Consider the following 19,708-nt stretch of genomic DNA (forward strand, 5'->3'; position numbering starts at 1 on the left):
TACTGGATTCCTCCTCCTTCAGCCCTTTGCCTCTTCTACCTATCACATCTCAGCTCATCACATCTTCCCCCTCCCCTTCACCTGGACTCGCCTATCACCTGAACTCACCTATCCCCTGCCTGCATGTGCTCCTCCCCCTCCCCGCACCTCCTTATTCTGGCTTCTGCCCTCTTCCTTTCCAGTCCTGATGAAGGGTCTCGGCCTGAAACGTCGACTGTTTATTTCCCTTGATGGATGATGCCTGACCTGCTGAGTTCCTCCAGCACTTTTTGTGTATTGCAGCAGAAAGAATAATATTCTATCAAAATATCACTATCTCAAACTTTCTCAATCAATTCCTCCAAATGCTAGGGCACTTTTGTTTAACTCTGCACCCTCTGCAATTTGGCTGCATCTTAACATTTACATTTTGGATTTTGAAGTAAACTCATTTGTGGAACTTGTGCACAAAATTTAATTAAATTTTCTTCGGAAATGATAGGAAAATTTTAGATGTGCGTTATTAGTGTATAATTTTTTCCCGAGCTTTAGTTAAGTGGATATGGTTGTATTAGTGGCAGTGGGCTGGTTGTGTTTTGCTAGACAGTGGCAGCTTGAGATAAAGGTGACTCATTGTTTCCAGCAGGTACTCTTGGTATTTTTAACTGCATAGGATGCTGCCTTTATAGCTTATAGTTAATATTTGCTTGAACTAATGCATGTTCTTAAATGTAGTGGACTTTTTTCACGGCGACAGTGTATTGAAACTGCTTGACTTTACCAATATGTAGATGGTTTATATTGCAACTGTTAAAATCTGTTTCAAAATTGCATCCAATGTAAAATCTTTACCATACAGTTACTGCCAAGTGGTCCTAATGGCAGAGCGTTATTGTAATATGTTGCCAGGCAGTGGTAGCTTGATGAGAGGTGACTCATCACCAGGAGGTGCATTGTTAATCTTAACCGCAAGTTATCGGATAATGCCTTTTTGATGTGTACAGTTTCCTGTGTTGCTGCTGAGCAATGAGTTGGCCAAAAGTTTCATTTATTTATATGTAAAATGATCTCACCCTAGTGGAGTTCCTAACATTAATATTGGATGACACCTTTTGGGTGTTTAAGTTAGAATTCTTACGTTGTCTTATAAATTTATGGCCTCAAACAAAGGAAGGTAAAATAACATGTATTGGCAGTATAGATATTTAATTTTATCAGATATGCTCTTCTGCTAGACAATGCCTATATAAATATTGGGTGATATTACATTTTGCATGACACATGCATGTTTCTCATTGCCTCAAACCAAATATGTGCTTCTGCAATTTCCAACAGCTTTATGTGAATTTCTTATGTGACTAGTTTCTCAATCGTGAAAATAGGAGAACTGGTATGTGAATTGGGGTGCACCTAAGCGTCATCCAATTTTTTTTTATTTTCCTCGCAGTGCTTCATTTGTCGTGCATGGTTAATTGAATTACATGCCTTTTTTTTAGCCTAATAATAAATTGTGATCTCATGCTTAAGAAACAGTCCTGTTGCAGAACATCAGCTCCATGCCATAACACCACCTGTTGTTTCATTTTGTCACTTTTTTTTGTGTGCAGCATTTCCTTACTCAGTGTAAGGGATTAATATGATCAACAAAGTTGTTTGGTAAGAAACTCCAAAGATCAGGATATTAATTGTCTGGATCAGGATCAACAAGTCACTTACCATTCCCAGGTCATGACAGGGTTACTTAGGCTCTAGTTGCTTCAAGTGTTAGGTAGGCTAACATGGCAGAATTTACTTCTGAATCTTTTCCTCTCTTCCAGCATTGGTCTTGTGGCTGAGCCTTTCTTTGGTTCTGCAGTTCTGTCATTTGACCATTCTCCACTGAACAGAACATTTGGCCCAAGCTTGGGTGTCCTTGAGCTGTTGCCTTTTGCATTATCTGAAGCAATCTTTGGCTTTCTAAACCAGTTCTGATTCAAGCTTGTTTGTTTTTTCAATAGTTTGGTGAATGTGTGTAAATTGCCCAAGTCAAACTAATTCCAAATTGTTAAATGATTCATTAGTTTTAATTTGATCAGTATGTAGAAATAGATGTTAATATGTTAGTAGATGTTGTTAGTTTAAATATTTTTTTAAGATTGGTTTTTACTGGTAGTTTGGAGATTTGGATTCTGTGGGAACTTGTTAGTTAATGACCTTGTTGATTAAATAAGTAGGGAATGGAAAGAGAACTACAGTTCCCATTTCAGGGGAAGGTTCTTCACAAGGCCCTCAAGAAGAGAATTAATTGAGGGCAAATTTTCTACGAATCAGTTCTTGTTATTCTGATTATCATCATCCTCTCTTCCTGGGTCCCAAAACATGCTGGAAATCTGCCTTGAATAGTTAGGGGAGCACTTGTGACATTTGTTAATATTTCTGCAGTCTCACATTTGGAAGCCTAAATATTTTAAAAGAAGATAAATATTTTCCCTCTATTTTAACATCTACCACTCCCCTCCTCAACACCTCTTCCCTTTGTCTTTTAAAAAAAAATAAGCTTAAAGCATTTAAAATGGTCAGCTTCTGTGGAATATCTGGGGTTTAAAACCGGGTAGGGGAAGGTGGTGTGAAACCCCAGCTCCATTGTGAGGGGCTCCTGCAGTGCATTAATTAGCTGGGTGGTGAATTGAAGTTAGGATTTTGTGACCAAAAGCTGACAAATATTTTGTGTAGATTCCGGTGACTCTCAATTTAGCAATGGTAGCACGTCTCTATATGGGGAAACATTGTGCCTTGCAATACTTGGAGTAGGCTGACCAATTGTATGGCACATTAAGCTGTCTGAGATGAAAGGAGAAGGTGTTCATGGTATTCCAAGGAAGTAGCCAATCCTTCACGTAGTATCATTAAAAGTGGATCACCTGTTTACATCACGGCTGTCTGTGGGACCTGGAATTTGATTAATACTCAACATGAGCATCATTTGCAACTTGATGACTCTCAGATTGGACTGATCTTGGTTTCTGAGTGGAGGTAGCAAAGATCACAGTTTCCTGTTCATCCTGAAGATTAGCAGTCTGGTGTGTTGGTGAAACAGGACCAGATGTTATCCTGTAGGATGACATCGCGGTGAGAGTGAGCAATTTCTTTAAGAACTTCTAGGAGGCACTGGGTTCCTCTCAATCCTTGGGCTCTTCTTCATTCTTGGTGTCTTCGGAGTGGACCCTTGGTTGCAGATGGTCTTGACTGTGAATAATCCATGTCTGTGGTTATTGATATGTTAGATTTCCTGCATTCTTTCCACTGCCATTTGATAGTTAGGTCTTTTTTAAAACCATTGAATCTTGGCCTTGTAGTTCCCGTAGAGATTGGGGGTGTTGACTTTCTCCTTGAGGTATAATGGAATTTCCTATCCAAGAATGCCAAGTGTTTGCAGGTAATTACCTCTTGGTCATTCTCAACAAAACAGCCCTGTTACAAGTGCAAATTAGTGCAAACTGGGTATTATGTGGCTTCTTCTTGGGAGTCTTTGGGTTATATGTGAGGGCAATCTGAGGAAAGCTTTGTGTGAGATCCTAGAAACCTTTAACCTTGGTTTTTCCTGTAGCTTTTCAGTTACCATTGTTTTGGAGCCAAGTTGACGGAAATAACAATGGGTTAAGCAGAAGTCAGTCCAGCAGTTATCAGTAACTCCTGTGACGTTGAAACCAACCATCCCTGCAATCATTTGCTTGGATGATGTAACAGATGCTAGTGCCTTGATTGACATTGTGGCCAAGTGGTCTTGGTTGTCTCTCTGAGGAAACTCTGGTTGTGACAAGATTATGCTCCAAATGTTTCATCAGGAGGAGTGTTCTATTGGAGTTGGTGGCACTGCTCCTCCTTCCTTGCCAATCACTTTTCTGGATGCTTGTCATTTCTGATTCCAACTTTGAAGTTGCCCAGGAGTATGAGTTTGCCTTCCTCTAGGACCTGGGCCAGAATTTTCTCAAGATTGGAATAGGAATACTCCTGGAAACTACAGAGGAAGATTCCTATAATGCTACCAAGGTTGGGATACATGCAATGATGCATATAACAGGCTGGTTCCACATTAGAATGAAAAGGATCATATAACATTTGCTAATCCCAAAGTAAGATACTAGATGTTGGGCTAACTCTTCCTTGATGGCAAAACCTATCTTATGGAGGTGCTGTTCCTCTTCTAGTTTGCTCTTCCAGAAGGTGTACACACCTTGTCCTTTGAGCTGGTTATCTCCTGCCTGCCATGTCTTAGTCAAGGCAACAATATCACCATTGGAGTGTTTGAGTTCCTAGGCTTTAGTAGTCAATATCAATTCCTGCTCTGAAGCATACAAGAGAAGGGACCTTGCGTTAAACATGCCCAAACCGCAGATTATCTATCAACCTGCCCCAGCACGCAGTATCACTCATTTCCTTCTCATCCCCAAATTACTGTCAACCAACTCTGGTTAGTCCATATCATTCAAATGCCCAACGCCAGAATGCCAAAAGGGATCCTAGTAGGAGCTCCATCAGAGCAAAAGATTACAATAGCACAAGAACACTTCAAAGATGTTCCCAAAGTTGTCTTGAAAAACTAAATAAATCAACCCTGACCCATTTGTGTACTCATAGCTGCTGAAGGGTGGATTTAGACATTTACATTCAGATTTGAATTATTTAATGTAGTTTTATATGGAGAGGGTGAACAAATATGTGAATGGTGGACTTGACCTGGTGCACAGGTCTGCTTGGGTATAAAATTACAACCAGACCTGGCTGCAGCCAATCAGGACCTGACCAGAGCATAAACATTTGCCTTGTTCTATGCCCAACGAGACCTGGTTGCAGAAAAGGAAAACTTGCAACATTGCTATTGATCGAGAATCAGTATAAGGAACTGAGTTGTGCTGGGTTGAGACAACCCCAAGTATTGTCAGAATATACACTTGACTTGGGAGCTGACATGGCAACATAGTCAGATCCAAGTTGGACTTGGGATAGTCAGGATATTGTTTAGTGAAATTTGAAATCAATTTCATATTTTTACTTATGAATTACTGATTTTTTTTTGTTTTGTTGGCTTTTCTGATCTTGTTGCATTCTCATTTGTGGTAACACTATCAGTTTATATGTGAATTAAGAACTTCTGGTGTTTAAAGAAAGCCTGTCTTTCTAAACTGAAGTGGAAAATTCCCCACCTACTCAAAGTTTGGGGAAAATAATGGTTCAACTAACTCGTAAATTAATGCTAATTGGTCTTGTTTCAAAATGTGTAAGACTGAAGATTACTGTAAAACTTTGCATTCTCCTGTTCTTAGATGATGAGATATGACATGAGAAGTTTCCTTTTGGAATAATTAGTACATTTTGAAAAATGCACAAGCTGATCCAAATAATCTATTGATCTTAAGTAGAGCTTCATGCAGAATAAAGAACCAACAAGCATGGAATTTATAATGAGTAAATTAAATAACTTAATGGTACAATGTTATAAGCATGATTTAAAGTCTACAATCTCCAAATCATTTTGCAAATATAATGAAGGGTTTAGTTCTGCCAGTATGTAGGGCTGTTATGTGAATAGAATAATTGCTGTGAGTAGGTGTTTGCAATGAATAGTATTGTTGTCAATATGTATTGCAAGCAAGAATGATGTATTTCATTTTTCTAGGTTTGCTATCTAAATTCAATACATTTTGTTACATTCAAAATGTGTTTTATTTGTGTTGTTCCTTTAGAATAGTTTAATTCCACTTCATCTAAAATTGCAGCATTGTGGTATTGTTTCTTGAATAGAAGCAATTTGAAGTGACCATTGCATGCGTCCTTTGGTGGGAACCAATAGTCAATTGGTTTTTATAGCAGAATCTTGTACTCGCAGGCCCTTTTCAGGAAGGGTGATTAAATAACAGTTGAGAGTGTAAAAATATTGTTGAATTCTTCCTTTCTGGGAGGAAAACAGTATAAATGTTGTGAAGGCAGCCCAGTTTAAATCCATTTTCTGAGCTAAGTACTATTTGAACCAGAGGTTGCAGTGTTTTGGCTTGGTAGCTTATTAAGTGGTGCACTCACTGAATCCTTAAGAAGTACTCTTTTAAAAATCCAGTTTATGAGATAACAAAAATTAAGTTGAGATCATAAGGTACACTACTAGGACCATAACATCAGCAGGAAAATTGGCAGGTATTGATTAAGTTGCTAGTGTATAAAGAAGGAAGCACTTTTCACATTTCTGAAGTTGCACTTACTATTCTAATCATTCCTATCTAAGGAATAACATACTTTTGGATATGTTGTGAGAGGCATCGGAATATAGTTCCTAACATATTCAAACAAAAAAAACACATTTATCCTCCCCAATTTTACTATCTTGTTTATAATTTTACAATGCCATGTGAACTCCTTTAGACATTGATCTTTAATTATTACAGGTTATCCATCACAGATCAGTTTTTAGCAATTCTTTCCAGCTCTTGCTTCACCCCTCCTTTCTCCCCCCCCACCTTTTTATACTGGCTATGTCCCCTCTTCCTTTCCAGTCCTGGTGAAGGATTTTGACCTGAAACATCAACTGTTCATTTCCCTCCATGTTGCCTGACCCACTGAGTTCCTTCAGCTCCTTTGTATGTTGCTCCAGATTTCAGCATCTGCAGTCTCTTGTGTCTTTGTAATTTTGATTTGTTTGCATTTTGAAGGATCTTAATTGTAGTTAATGGGCAACTGAATGTAATTAATTTTTTGTCCTCAAGTTGCTGGACTATTAATCCAACTTCAATTTTTAGCTTCATCTATTGTTTGAAATGATAAGCCTGTTTTTTTGGGATGTGGGTGATTTCGGCAAGAGTCATTTTCATTGCTCACCTGTGCCTGGTTTGAGGGGGGTATTGTTGAGCCTTTGCCTTGAAGAATTGCAGACTTCCACAGTGGTGGTAAATGAGAACTGCAAGGTTTATCAATAATGTGACAAGTGATGTACAACTTTTAGACTCTAGTTCTTAGAAGTAATCAATGTTTTCTTTCTCTGTCATGGTGATGTTTTATATATTTACTTCATACCACCCTTCCTCTTAGACTCCTCCCTGCCCCACTCACTCTACCACTTGCTGGATATGTGTACCCTCACCTGTATGGATATAGAGTCCCAGTCACACCAGCATTCAGTGTTCTGGAGTCTAGTGGTGTGGTCTAAGCCTTTAGATGGTGAATACTGCAGTCTAGTTCTGAGGAGGCTGGTGCAGATGGGTATTGAATCCTGTGTCAAGCACACAGATCAAATACAGTGTATTTTTTTCAATTTGGTGACCTTGAGTGTTGCACCCAACCAGGTGATTATTCTATTATGCTCCTCTCAATAGCAACAGGAGCTATAATTGGTTCTCCATGTATTTAACCTTGCATCCATGACTGAATCAAAGTTTTGGGCACTCAAAGGTCCACTTGGAAAGAGGGAGCAGCAGTACTGGTGCATAGATCTTTGCTATATCTAGGACAAAAGTTCTTTAGCTCCTGGAAATGTATGGTTTTGGCAGATTCCAAACCAAGTGCAAGTAAGGGTATTTAATTGGCATCACAGTAGATAATTTTATCCATCACTTCAATGATTTTGGGAGAGCATTTGTACATTAATTGTTCAGAAATGTTCATGAGGAATTTCATACACTGACACAGCCGACCACAAATCCTTTTCCAATGCCTTGCCTTGACTAGTGCATTGGGTCTTGTTTCCACTCCGAGCTTTGCGATCAGGGGCAGAACATAACAGCTGTTATTTCTTCTCTTGCTCCTGCAGAGTTAATGAGGTACTTCAGCCCCTTTTTCCTTGCTACTTCATTGACAACAGAGGGGTCTGGTTCCATCATATGCTAGCAACATCCAGCTGTGGAACTGCACTGTCTCCCTTGATTCCAGCAGTTCTCAATATGTTGTACCATAAGTCAGGTATCTGACAGCATTCTCTCAGTAAAAAAAAAAGCATTGGGAAGACAAAAGTCTTCGGCCACACCATGACTCTGCTACTCCACAAGTTGAAGCAGACTGTTTGTAATCTTGGTGTGCTCTTTGACAATGAGCTGAGCTTTCTGTGTGTTCTCCACCACAAAGACAACTTGTGTCCTACAACATCACGTAACTGTGTTTTGCCAGCACAAGCAAGAACACTCTATGCATTTGACGCATCCAGGTTTAAATATTCCATTATCTTCATGGCTGGTTCACCATTTCTTACACTTCATAAAATTCAGCTCATTCAGACTTCTGTGCATAAGAAATCCTGCACCAAGTTCCATTCACCCATCACTCTGTGCTCATTAAGCTATATTGGTTCCCAATCCAAAGAAGTCTCGTAAAACTTCTAACCTCTTCAAATTCTTCACAGCCTTGGCCCTACCGATCCCTCAGAGCTTTAAAAGAACTCTGCATTCCTGCAACTGTGGTTGCCAATGCATTCTCCTCTCTCATTCACCTGCTGTTGGTCACCATGCCTTCAGGTATTATATGCAGAACCACAAATCTTAAAGTACAGAATAAAACTACTCTATCTTGTTCTCCTGCCTTAAGACCTTCCTGAATGTCCTCCTACCTTTAGTTACCAATCTGATAATTTACCCTATAATGTATAATGTATGTTAATACACTGAAGCATGTGTAAGGTTTTGGATGAATGGAAGATTTTGCTTTTTAATATCAAGCAAATGCAGGAACTGTTTAGTTGGGAAGAGGGAACAGCAGTACAGGTGTATAGGTCTTTGCTTTATCAAGAATGTTGTCAGGGTCTTTAGTTTTCACTGACTAAGGCCATTTACTGTCTGTGGTGCTAAGATGCAGCGAAGTATACTTGAGCATCCATGGTGTTTCAGACCTCTGCTGGGGAAGCACCAGTGGCACAGAAGGAGAAACTAAGAATTAAGAATGTTCATTCATATATTAGTGATGCATATTGAATTTGCATGATAAAATTGTGAACTTGGGGGGGTAGGATTTAATTTTGCTCATGAAATTGTATTTGTATGGTCATTCTTGTTATGTTCATCACACAGTAAATTGGTTTATTATTGTTGTGTGTACCAAGGTACAGTGGAAAAACTTTGTTTTGCAAGCCATCCATACAGATTTCATTATAACAGTGCATTGAGGTACTATGAGGGAAAAGCAATAACAGTGCAGTATATAGTGTCACTGTTACAGGGAGAGTGCAGTGCAGGTAGACAAAGTGCAAGACCATAAGGTAGATTGTCAGGTCAAGAGTCCATCTTATTGTACTACAGGACCTTTTCAATGGTCTTATAACAGCAGGATAGAAGCTGTTCTTGAGCCTGCTGGTATGTGCTTTCAGGCTTTTGTATCTTCTGCCCAATGGGAGAGGGGAGAAGAGAGAATGTTCTGGGTGGGTGGGGTCTTTGATTATGTTGACTCCTTTAATGAGGCAGTGAGAAGTGTAGACAGAGTCCATGGAGGGGAGGCTGCTTTCTGTGATGTGCTGGGCTGTATCCACAACTCGGCAATTTCTTGCGGTTCTGTGCAGAGCAGTTGCCGTACCAAGCCATGATGCATCCAAATAGGATGCTTTCTACGGTGCATCGATTAAAAACTGGTGAGGGGCAAAGGGGATGTGCCAAATTTCTTCAGCCTTTTGAGGAAGTTAAGTGCTAAAAATGTACCTTTTGAGTGCCCAAAACATTTAATAGTTCAGCCAGTTCCTTTGAGTGAGAAGGCATTGTTCTGTTTTGGAAAGTTCAGAAAGAAAGTGATGTCTTTTGCATTGAAGTATTTCTGGAGGGCAGTGGCAGAAGAATATTGATATACCCAATATTCTTCAAGAGAAAGTACTTGTGCAGTAACTAGATGGGACTGGAGGCACAGAAACATTCTGCAACTAAATTGTACTGTAGCAATGTTTTTTTTACAAAAGCACTGTTAGTTGACTCTGCACCATGTTTGTTGAATTTTTTTAATGGAATCTGAAAGTCAGCAATACAAATGTTGACTTAATAAAGAAAATAGTTGTGCTAATTTTAGTGAGTGTGCTAGCAGTGCATGATTTGAAAAGTATTCATGTTTTGTAATATAGGTGAAAGCAAACTATTTGTGCTTTTTTTTAAATAATGACAAAATTCTGATGCCATTTAACTCATGCTATAAAGCTGATACACTGAAAATGTGCATGATTTGTAATGCAGGGACCACCCAGAGTGACTACTCTTTGCTTTATCTCTTTTTAAAAGTAGTTTAGAACTTGCTTCCTCCTATTTGGTGAGTGCAGCCTTGAAACTCCAAATTGACTGTGGTTTGGAAAGAATGATCAGCTTGCTTATAGAATGCATGGTTTTGGCAAAGGATCAAACTGTTGGCCATTCTTTTTGATTTAAGCAAATTTTGGGAAACGTGTAAGGTCTTAAAACACCTTTTGCACTGATTTGTTAAAAGAAACCGCAAAATGCTGCTGCGCAGGTGTTGCAAATGTTGATGGCTGATTGAGGGAAGCAGATGGCTTTAGTTGGTGGCATCAAGCCAAAAGAGCAGGTGCTGGTCATGTGATTGCTGGTTACCAGGGTAATCTTATTGCTCTTGGCGTGCAGATGAAAGGAAAGGGGCCCCAGTGTTCAGCTGTAGTATTGTATAATTTGTGGCCGTTAGAGCGGAAATAAATGCTGGAAATGGAGTCTCATGGCAAGAGAAGCTGATGGCAGTGTTTAGTAAATACTAAAATAATTGGTGTGGAAATAGGGCTGAAAATTAAGTGAAATAGATTTTTTTTAGCTTGGTGTATGGCTTATCGTGCCTTTTTATATCGAGCTTTTTGTCATTACATCTCGACTACATATAAATAAGGAAATTTGAGTTCTTTGAACATGGGCATTGTTCCCAGCAGTTAATTATTTTATAAACACTTTGTCTAAGAGGATTCAGCCTATTCTGGGACAGTTGGATAGACTGGTGGATCTCAGTTTGCACACTAGCTTTGTTTAATGATCACAGCCATTATTCTATTGAAAACATGATGCTGTTAACAGTAAATTATGATTGATCAGTTTTTTGGGGGCTCCAATTACTAAAGTTAACTTGGTCTGTGTGCTGGGGAATACCTGGAAGCTATCTTTACGGTTATAGAATGTGCAACCCACAGGACACAAGATAAATTGCTCATATCTGGAAGCGCAAATTTGCTTGCTTAATTTGTAATATGTACAATTAAATACGCTAAATTTGGTGCTATGGCCCAAAAATAATAACTTAGCCTACCATATAGATTGCTGGTTTGGTTTTGGTTTCATGGTACTTCCGTAAATCATTTGAGAAGTGTTAATATGTTAGTATGAACAAGTGCACCCAATTTTTTTGGCTTGAATAGCAAGGCTAATAACCTATTGAGTGACTTGAGGGATAGGGGGTTAGTGCAAGAAAGTGATGCAGAAGTTAAAAATCTGTCTTGACCTTATTTGAATGGCAGAGCAGGCATGAGGGGTCAATTGGCCTACTTGTGTTCTTATATTCTTAGTTTGTTAACAATTTGTGCATAAACTGACCTTAATTTAATCTGCTTTGGAAAATGAAGACAAAGTTCTGTAAAATTCTTGCTGACTGAAATTCAGGTGAAAACTTGTCTTTCACCTCTAGCTTAATTATGTTTCAATGGTCTAAACTGGATTGATTTCATAGTGTTTAGCAGTGAAATTGTATAACCTTCTGTCACATTTTTAACTACCATGCTGCAATGTTTTTTTTTCCTTTTGAGTTCCCTTATGTTAGATTTACTGTTTTTGCAATTCTTGTGTATGTGCTAATTTGAAAACTGGTTTCTGAAGCAAGAAGTTATACAATCCCCAAAAGTAATGTCTAAGGCTCTTGATATTAATTACAACAACTACATTTATCCTGTATGCTCATCACCCAAACACACCCCACTGATGTGGAAATATCTGTGTTCCTTTGCTGGGTTTAAGTCCTGGAACTCCCTATCCAATGGCATTATTGGAGTGATGTCAGCAGCAAGGCTGCATTGATTAAAAAAGGCAGATCATGGCCATCAAAAGTACTTTAAACAAGGTAATAAATGCATGTCAATTCCTATCCTCCACATAAATGCAATAAAATTCTTGAGCTCACAAGTTTACACATCTACTTGAGATTAAAGTGTGCATAAGTTCCATTCTTTTGGGTAATTCTTCCTGTCTGTGTTAGTTACAGTTGAAGTATTGTTTTTGTCGTAGGCATGTAATGAACTAGCATTTTGGGGATTGCATTTTCATTGTTATTGAATATTAATAACATCCTTCAGACTTGCTGCCATCATATGAATGTCCTCATCCCATAGGTACTTGCTTAATGCTACCCCTACCCCGCCCCCCCCTCCCCCCCATGATCTCCTCTAGTCATAGCTAGAGGATAATCTGCAATAGCTTTACTTCCTACTACTGGCTTCTTTCCTTGTCCCCTCCTGACTCTTAACTACATGCTGCATCTTGCTAATGTCATTTTACAGCATGTCAGGTTCCACTTAATCTGATGTCAGCCAGCTTGAGTTTGTCTTCAACCCTCTCAATGTCTCCATAGGATCCGATTTTTCTAGTCGGAATCAGATTTATTTTCACTAACTTGTATGACATGACATTTGTTGTTTGTGGCAGCAGTGCAGTGCAAAGGCATAAAACTTATAAGTAGTGGAAAAACAAAATAACTAGTGTTCGTGGACTATTCTGAAATCTGATGGCAGAGGGGAAGAAGCTGTTTCTGAAACGTTGAGTGTGGGTCTTCAGGCTCCTGTACCACCACCCTGATGGTAGTAACGAGAAAAGGGCATGTCCCAGATGGTGAGATGATGGATGCCACTGCCTTGAGGCAATATCTCTTGAAAATGTCCAGTTCAATATTGAATATTGCATGAAGAAACATTTCCTGTATCTGAATATTGAGAAGACTGAAGGCATCTTTCACTCTGAGGCTGACTTGTACTGATTGGAACTTTTGTGTTGCTGTTTGACTCAGAGCTGAACTTCCATTACCATATTTTCTCCTATTGCTCGACCACTGACTACTCTGACAATACAATGGGAGAATCCAAAATTGGCAATGCTACAATGTCTAAACGTGCCTATTCCATTGTTACTGCATGATGTCCCACTTCGCAACCTTAAAATCTCGTCCAATGATTTGCCCAGTATCCTAACCCACGCTAATTTCCCCCATTGTCTTTGTGCCTAATAACCTGCCTTGGTTCTTGCTGGCAATGTCTCAATTTTAAATTCCTCTCTGCCTTACCACACCCAAGCTTTGCACTTGTCTGAAACCCACCAAAATGCTCTTGGTCCTAAATTGACCTGTGTATCTACTTCTGCTGCGCCACAGACGTGTCTGTTCGCCTCTGTCATCAGCTCTAATTCCTCCCTAAACACCCCTTCATTGAGCCAGTTTATGCAGCACAGAAACAGGCCCTTTGGCCACAGAGTTCCCACTGACTTCAAGAACTTATTTACATCAATCCCATTTTAATCTGCCAGCTTCTCATCAACTCCATCACCACCACCACCACCACAGCAGCAGATTCTATCACTCATCCAGGTTCTTTGGGCATTTATTGTTGGATATTTAACCTACTAACCTGCATCTTTGGGATGTGGGAGGAAACCTGAGCACTGAAGAAATGTGGAGAATGTGCAAACTACACACTGCACTGTAGGTCAGGATTGAACCCCAGTCACTAGAGCTGTGGAGCTCCTAATTTACTCCAGCCTGGATGTTGTATTTTATTAGGAAAATGAGCATCTTGGTACACTTCTGTTGAAGGCACCATGCATGTCATTAGCTATTAAGGGCTAGAAGAAATACATTTGTCCTGAGGAATTACTGTATTGAGCTGAAAGGAAAATTCAATATGAATTTGATGCCATCTCCTTCATTATATTTTTGCTGCTTTTGTCTTTGATTTTTAACATGGTTTATTACTTTAACCACATTAATTTTAATGGAAGTTGCTTTTTATCCAAGTTGGTGTCTCACCATTGTGGCTTTGGCATGAGTAAGTTTTTCATTGTTTGCACAAATCGGTCTTGAGTGCAATATTTATTCAGGACTTGCGTAGAGTAGAAAGATTCACTCAAAATTCATGGTGGTAGAATTCTTTTTCGACTAAATTCCTGGGAAGTAAGGAATTTTAATGTTTGGAGTCTGTTGTTCACGTAATGGATATATTAAGATGTGACTAAGCTAGAGAAGGTACAGAAAAGATCTGCAAGGATGTTGCTGAAACTGGACTGTGGATATTCAGTCTCTTCCCCAGAGTAGGGGAATCTAAAGCTAAAGGGCATAGGTTTAAGGTGAGATGGGAAAGATATAAAGGGGACCCAAGGGGCTGGTTTTATACTCTGGTGGGTATATGGAATGAGCTGTTAGCGGAAGCAGTAGAGGTGGGTACAATTATAATGTTTAAAAGATATTTGGACAGGCTTATGGACAGGAAAGGTTTAGAGGGATATGGGTCAAATGCAGGCAAATGGGACTAGCTCAGGAAGGCACCTCAGTCAGTGTGGACGCATTGGGCCAAAGGGCCTGTTTCCATACTGTGTAACTAGATTCTGATGGCCTGGATTTTGCAATTTGTTCACTGTTGACATTATAAACAACCGCCCCAAAAGCATCACATTCAAAATTGATTTTGGGGCCAAGAGAGAGTGGCTAGTGGTAAACCTTGTTAGCAAACTAAGAGTTTATGGCACATAGGGTTTGGTGCCTGAAGGTTTTGTTAGTTTCCCTTTTTTTTCCAAATTTTGCTGGTGGAAGTCTGCAACACCCTGGAGGAACAAAGAATCACTGACCCAAGTTCTAGATTTCTCTATGCAATATGCTATGTGTGCACTCTAGAAGTTGCAGTCAAATTTTCTCCATTCACCTTGCTATGTATTTCCCAGCCATCAGATACAAATAGATCTAACGTTTCACTGAAGTATGCAAGCATGCAATTTTCATAGATTACAAGATGAGGGTGATTATTCTAGAACAATATAAAACACTAATTGGGCCACAAAGTAACAATACAGTTCTGATCACAACGCTACAGGAAGGACATTATTGCTTTAGAAGGGGAATGGAGGAATTTATGAGGATGTTGCCAGGACTGGGGAATTTAAGCAATGAGAAAAGATTTGATAAACCAGAGTTGTTTTCTTTAAAGCAGAGGAGGTTGAGGAGAGATTCATTTGATATTTAAAATGGGAACTGAGAAGTCTGAAGAGAGTGATTAGAAATAGTATGACTGGAAAGTTTCTGCTTGAAAGTTTGGTAGAGACAGCAACTCATCACATTTTGCACACAGGGAAGAGGGGGAAGATGTTGCTATCATTGGGCTGTGCTTGCTGTAATTTGCCATTTGCGAGACTATGAAAAGGGGGGGGAAAAGCTTTACCCACATAGGAATAAAGGAAATGGTTCTTGTAGCTCTGCCATCTAAATTGAGTTGGGCTGCAGTTAGGTAGTGAATGCTTTGTAGGTTGGTCCAATTCTCAGATCTGGGAATATATGCCACATTAGTTTCATTGAATACTAAGAAGAATACGAAGGGAAAGACTTTTGAGTGTTTGATCCTGTTACAAGCAGGAAAAAGGTAAATTGATGAGGGGAAGGAATTAAGAGGCATTATTCCAGAAAAAGTTAAAGGTGACACAATTTGTGAAAAAGATGCAAAGAGCATAAAGACAAAATGAAAGGGAACAACACGTTCGGTCCAGAAATAGCAACCAAGATGCACTTGGAGGTGACCATGTGTTTTAGCTCATTTTTTTTTGTTAAATATTTTTGGAAGCTGCTGGATATATTTAGATTTATTCAGCTGAATTTTATGTTGAGTTCTCAAAGCAATAAATGTGAGTGAGTAGTTCTGTTCCCTTTCACTTCAAAAATAAAAACTTAGATCCTGCTAATTTAGCATGGGATGGAGGGAAATTGAATTTAGAAGCAAACGTTCTCTAGTTACCTTGCTGAGAAGAATGTGAAAACTTTTTTGTTGATAAACATAAGGTTAAAGGACATCCAGATTTAATAAGATCTTATTTAAAGCCGCTAACCGATTTTAGAGCTGAATAGATGGAGATGGGCAATGAGGTGAACAAACAAGGAAGTAGGAAGCATGAATGAATAATGGGGAAATTGAAAGAGTCAGTAAGGGTCGCATTTTCCTTGCTAGCCTCACCTCATCAGTTTCATTTTAGCAAAATTGGAGTAGCCAAAGCAATATTGATGCAGCATTGTGAATAGGTTATAAATCCTGTTAAGTAAGACCAAATATGTTAGACATCTAGATATATCAAGTCACTGTTTTGATTTCTTTCCACCTCACAGAAAATGAGATAAGATCTCATTAGATATGTTTTCAAAACCTGACTAATTAACCATTGCATCTTTACTTTCCAACCCTCATCACCCAGTTTCCTTCCCCTCCCCCAACTGGTTCCATCTGCCCATCATCCCTCCCTTATTTAGTTCCATTTATCTTCCTTATCAGATTCCAGAATCTGCAGCTCTTTGTCTCCACTTATCACCTTCTAGCTTCTGTCGCTACCTCCCCTCACCTGCCTTCATCTGCCCATCATCCCCCTCGTCACTTGGTTCCACCTATCGCCTGCCAGCTCCTACCTTGCCCCTCCCCTCAGCTCTTTACAGTGGCACTCTCCCCATCTACACTCTGTCCTCATCCTGTCCTCAATGTGGATTATCTCTCTACCTCCTCAGATACTGCCTGCAGTTTTTTTTGCTTCATTACAATTTTCTATTTTTCAGGATGTGTGTCTGAAGTATGGTAGTAAGCCACCACTTTAAATCACTGCAGTCCTTCAGATGTTGGGTGAGGAGTTTCAGGGTTTAGACCCAATGATGGTGGAACAGCAATATATTTCCGAGTCAGGATCATTTGTGACTTGGAGGATCTTGCAGGTGGTAATGTTCCCACGCACTTGGTCTTGTGCTTCATGGTGATGGAGGTTGTGGATTTCATGTAGGAGACTAGATAAATAACTGCATTTGGGGTTACAGGACGTGAGTCACCTGCCCCAAGATAACCAGCCTCTGACCCACTCTTGTAGCCACTTGTGTGGCAGGTTCAGTTAAGTTCCTGGTCAGTGGTGACCATGACGATGTTGATCAGAATCAGATTTCACATCACTGACACATGATGTGAAATTTGTTTTGTGGCAGCAGTACAGTGCAAAGACTACAAACTAAAAATGAATAGTGCAAAAAAAACGCCATGCTGTAGTGTTAATGGATCATTCAGAAATCTGATGGCGGAGGAGAAGCTGTTTCTGAATTGAATGTGGGTCTTCAGGCTCCTATACCACCTCCCTGATGTTCGTAACAGAGGGCATTTCCTGGGTGCTGAGGGTCCTTAATGATAGATGCCACCTTGAGGCACTGCCTCTTGAAGATGCCCTCAGTGGTGGGGAGGGTTGTGGGTTGTGTCCACTATGGAGCTGGCTGAGTCTATAACCCTCTGCAGCCTCTTACAATCCAGTGCATTGGAGCCTCCATACCAGGCTGTGATGCAACCAGTCAGGATGCTCTCCACCGTACAACTATAGAAATTTGCAGGAGTCTTTAGTACATACCAAATCTCCTCAAACTCCTAATGAAGTAGAGCTACTGGCATGCTGCCTTCTCAATTGCATCAGTAGTAGGGTGGTAGTGTCATAGATTGTCATTGGTTTACATTTTTGAAGTGCAAATGTTACTTAATCATTTATCAGCCCATGCTAGCATGTTCCCATTTTGCTGTGTGCAAGAATGGACTTTTTATTTGAAGAGTTGCAAATAGAATTCAACGTGGTCAAATCATCAGTGACATGGTCAAATCATCAGTGAACATTCCTACTTTAATCCATCATAACACTAGAAAGTCATTGAAGTAGCTGAAATGGACCTTGGACACTGCTCTGAGGAACTGAGGTTTTGAGGTTGGGGTGATTAATTTCAGCTACAACTTCACCCACTGGAATATTTTTCCCTTGATGTGCATTGCCTAGCGCCACACTTGGTCTAATGCCATTACCTCTTTTGGTAACATTAGAGGCTGCTAATGCATGTTTGTGTGTTTGTGAATATTTATAAAATAGGCCAAATAGTCCCAGTGTCAGAATCCTACTAAACATCTAGAATTTTTAATATTAAATATAACATGAAAATCCACAAGAGTACATAGGCTCCCTGGGTTATGAATGACCTGACTTGTAGAAATCTGACTTTATGCAAATTCTCCCATACATTTTTAAAGCACTTTTTCAAATAGTCATAAAATGTTTTGTGGATACAGTATATATTCCATTAATTTAATTGTGGGAAGTGTCGGGGTGAAAATTCAATGAAATGAAAGAACTAGAGCGAGTGTTATGTAGGGCATTAGAAAATTAATGTTTTTGACTTGCAAAGAAATTCACTTAGGGACAATTCTTGGGAACAGAACCCTTGAATGACTTGGGGACTGCCTGTAGTCACTTTCACTTCACTTCTGGAATTTGGTTCCTTGATCCATGTTTAGAGCAAGACTGTTATATTGTCTGGAGCTGAATGATTCCAGATGATGGCCAAACTGGCGCAATGTTAACTTAGTTCATTTAAAAGTAAAAGACTGGTTTTTGTGGCGATCGTGAACCCTGGATTTGGAGGGTGTTGGAGTTGATATGAAGAGATCTGAAGAGCAAAAAAGCAACATTATTTCCCTCCATTCTGTTTTTCAGCATGTTGCCCTTTGGAAACTTCAGTAAAATTCGAATAATCCACTATTCTATTGTTCAGAAAATGGTTTGGCATCTGCCTCACCCATTCTGTTTCCTGTGATCTGCTTAAATTCACTGCCCCCCCCCCCCCCAATAAAATACAACAGTGCAGAGAATCTGCCAGTCCAAGGTGCCAGATTATTGGAGTTGTACTGCACTTCCATATTTTTCCTAATGTTTCAAGGCTTGCATTGATGCTATAGCTATTTAAATTCATCTGCTAAAACCATCCATAATTTTGTTTCTTCTAGACATGAGTATGTAAACACATTACCCAGCTGGCCTCTCTCATTCTACTCTGTAAATTTTGTCACCCAGAACTGCTGACCTATTCAAAATTGTAAAATCCTATTGACCAATTATCCCTGTGTTATGTGATGTGCTTTGGTTCCTAGTAAAGCTTCAATTAAAAACATCCATGTTTTTGAATCCCTTCATGGTTTTGTCCCTCACTATTTTTGTAATCTTCCCCAGCCCTTTTACCCTCAAGGCAAATTTAATCACTCCACTAATGGTAGCTTCCTCTTCCCTCCCATCCCCATGCCAAACAAAAAACACTTGCTACCTCTGTTTCCTTCCGTGTATGTTCATTTACAATCTACCTCCTTGGCCAAACTTTTGGTGAACTGCCTTAATATTTCTGTATTTGTCTTGACAACAGTTTTTATTTGGTAAAATTTCATTCCTTTTGCTCTTTTACAGTTGCTATATAAATGGAAATTATGGTTTGGGCTGGGTCATATCAGGAGAAGGTGAAATTAACTTGAGAGCTCGGAACTATTTTCATTATAAAAATAATGAATAATATTAGTTTACAGATGAGTCCAAGAATAATGTAAACCTAGTTTTTACATTCTATTAAATAAATTCTCATTGATTTAATTAGTTTTAGGTTCTGTCAAGTGTTCATTTCTCTTTTTTAAAAAAAAACAACTACAATAAGGATATTCATTCACGCCAGATTTTTATTCAAGTGCTAGTTATCATATCTA

The 19,708-nt window shown here is 39.3% G+C and overlaps 1 protein-coding gene across 1 annotated transcript in view; it reads left to right on the forward strand.

Moving 5' to 3' along the window:
• Positions 1-19,708, forward strand: part of chd7 (chromodomain helicase DNA binding protein 7) — a 187,084-nt gene that overhangs the window by 63,186 nt on the left and 104,190 nt on the right.

This window comes from Pristis pectinata, chromosome 9 (genome assembly GCF_009764475.1).
Source record: "Pristis pectinata isolate sPriPec2 chromosome 9, sPriPec2.1.pri, whole genome shotgun sequence".
In the NCBI taxonomy this organism is placed as follows: domain Eukaryota; kingdom Metazoa; phylum Chordata; class Chondrichthyes; order Rhinopristiformes; family Pristidae; genus Pristis; species Pristis pectinata.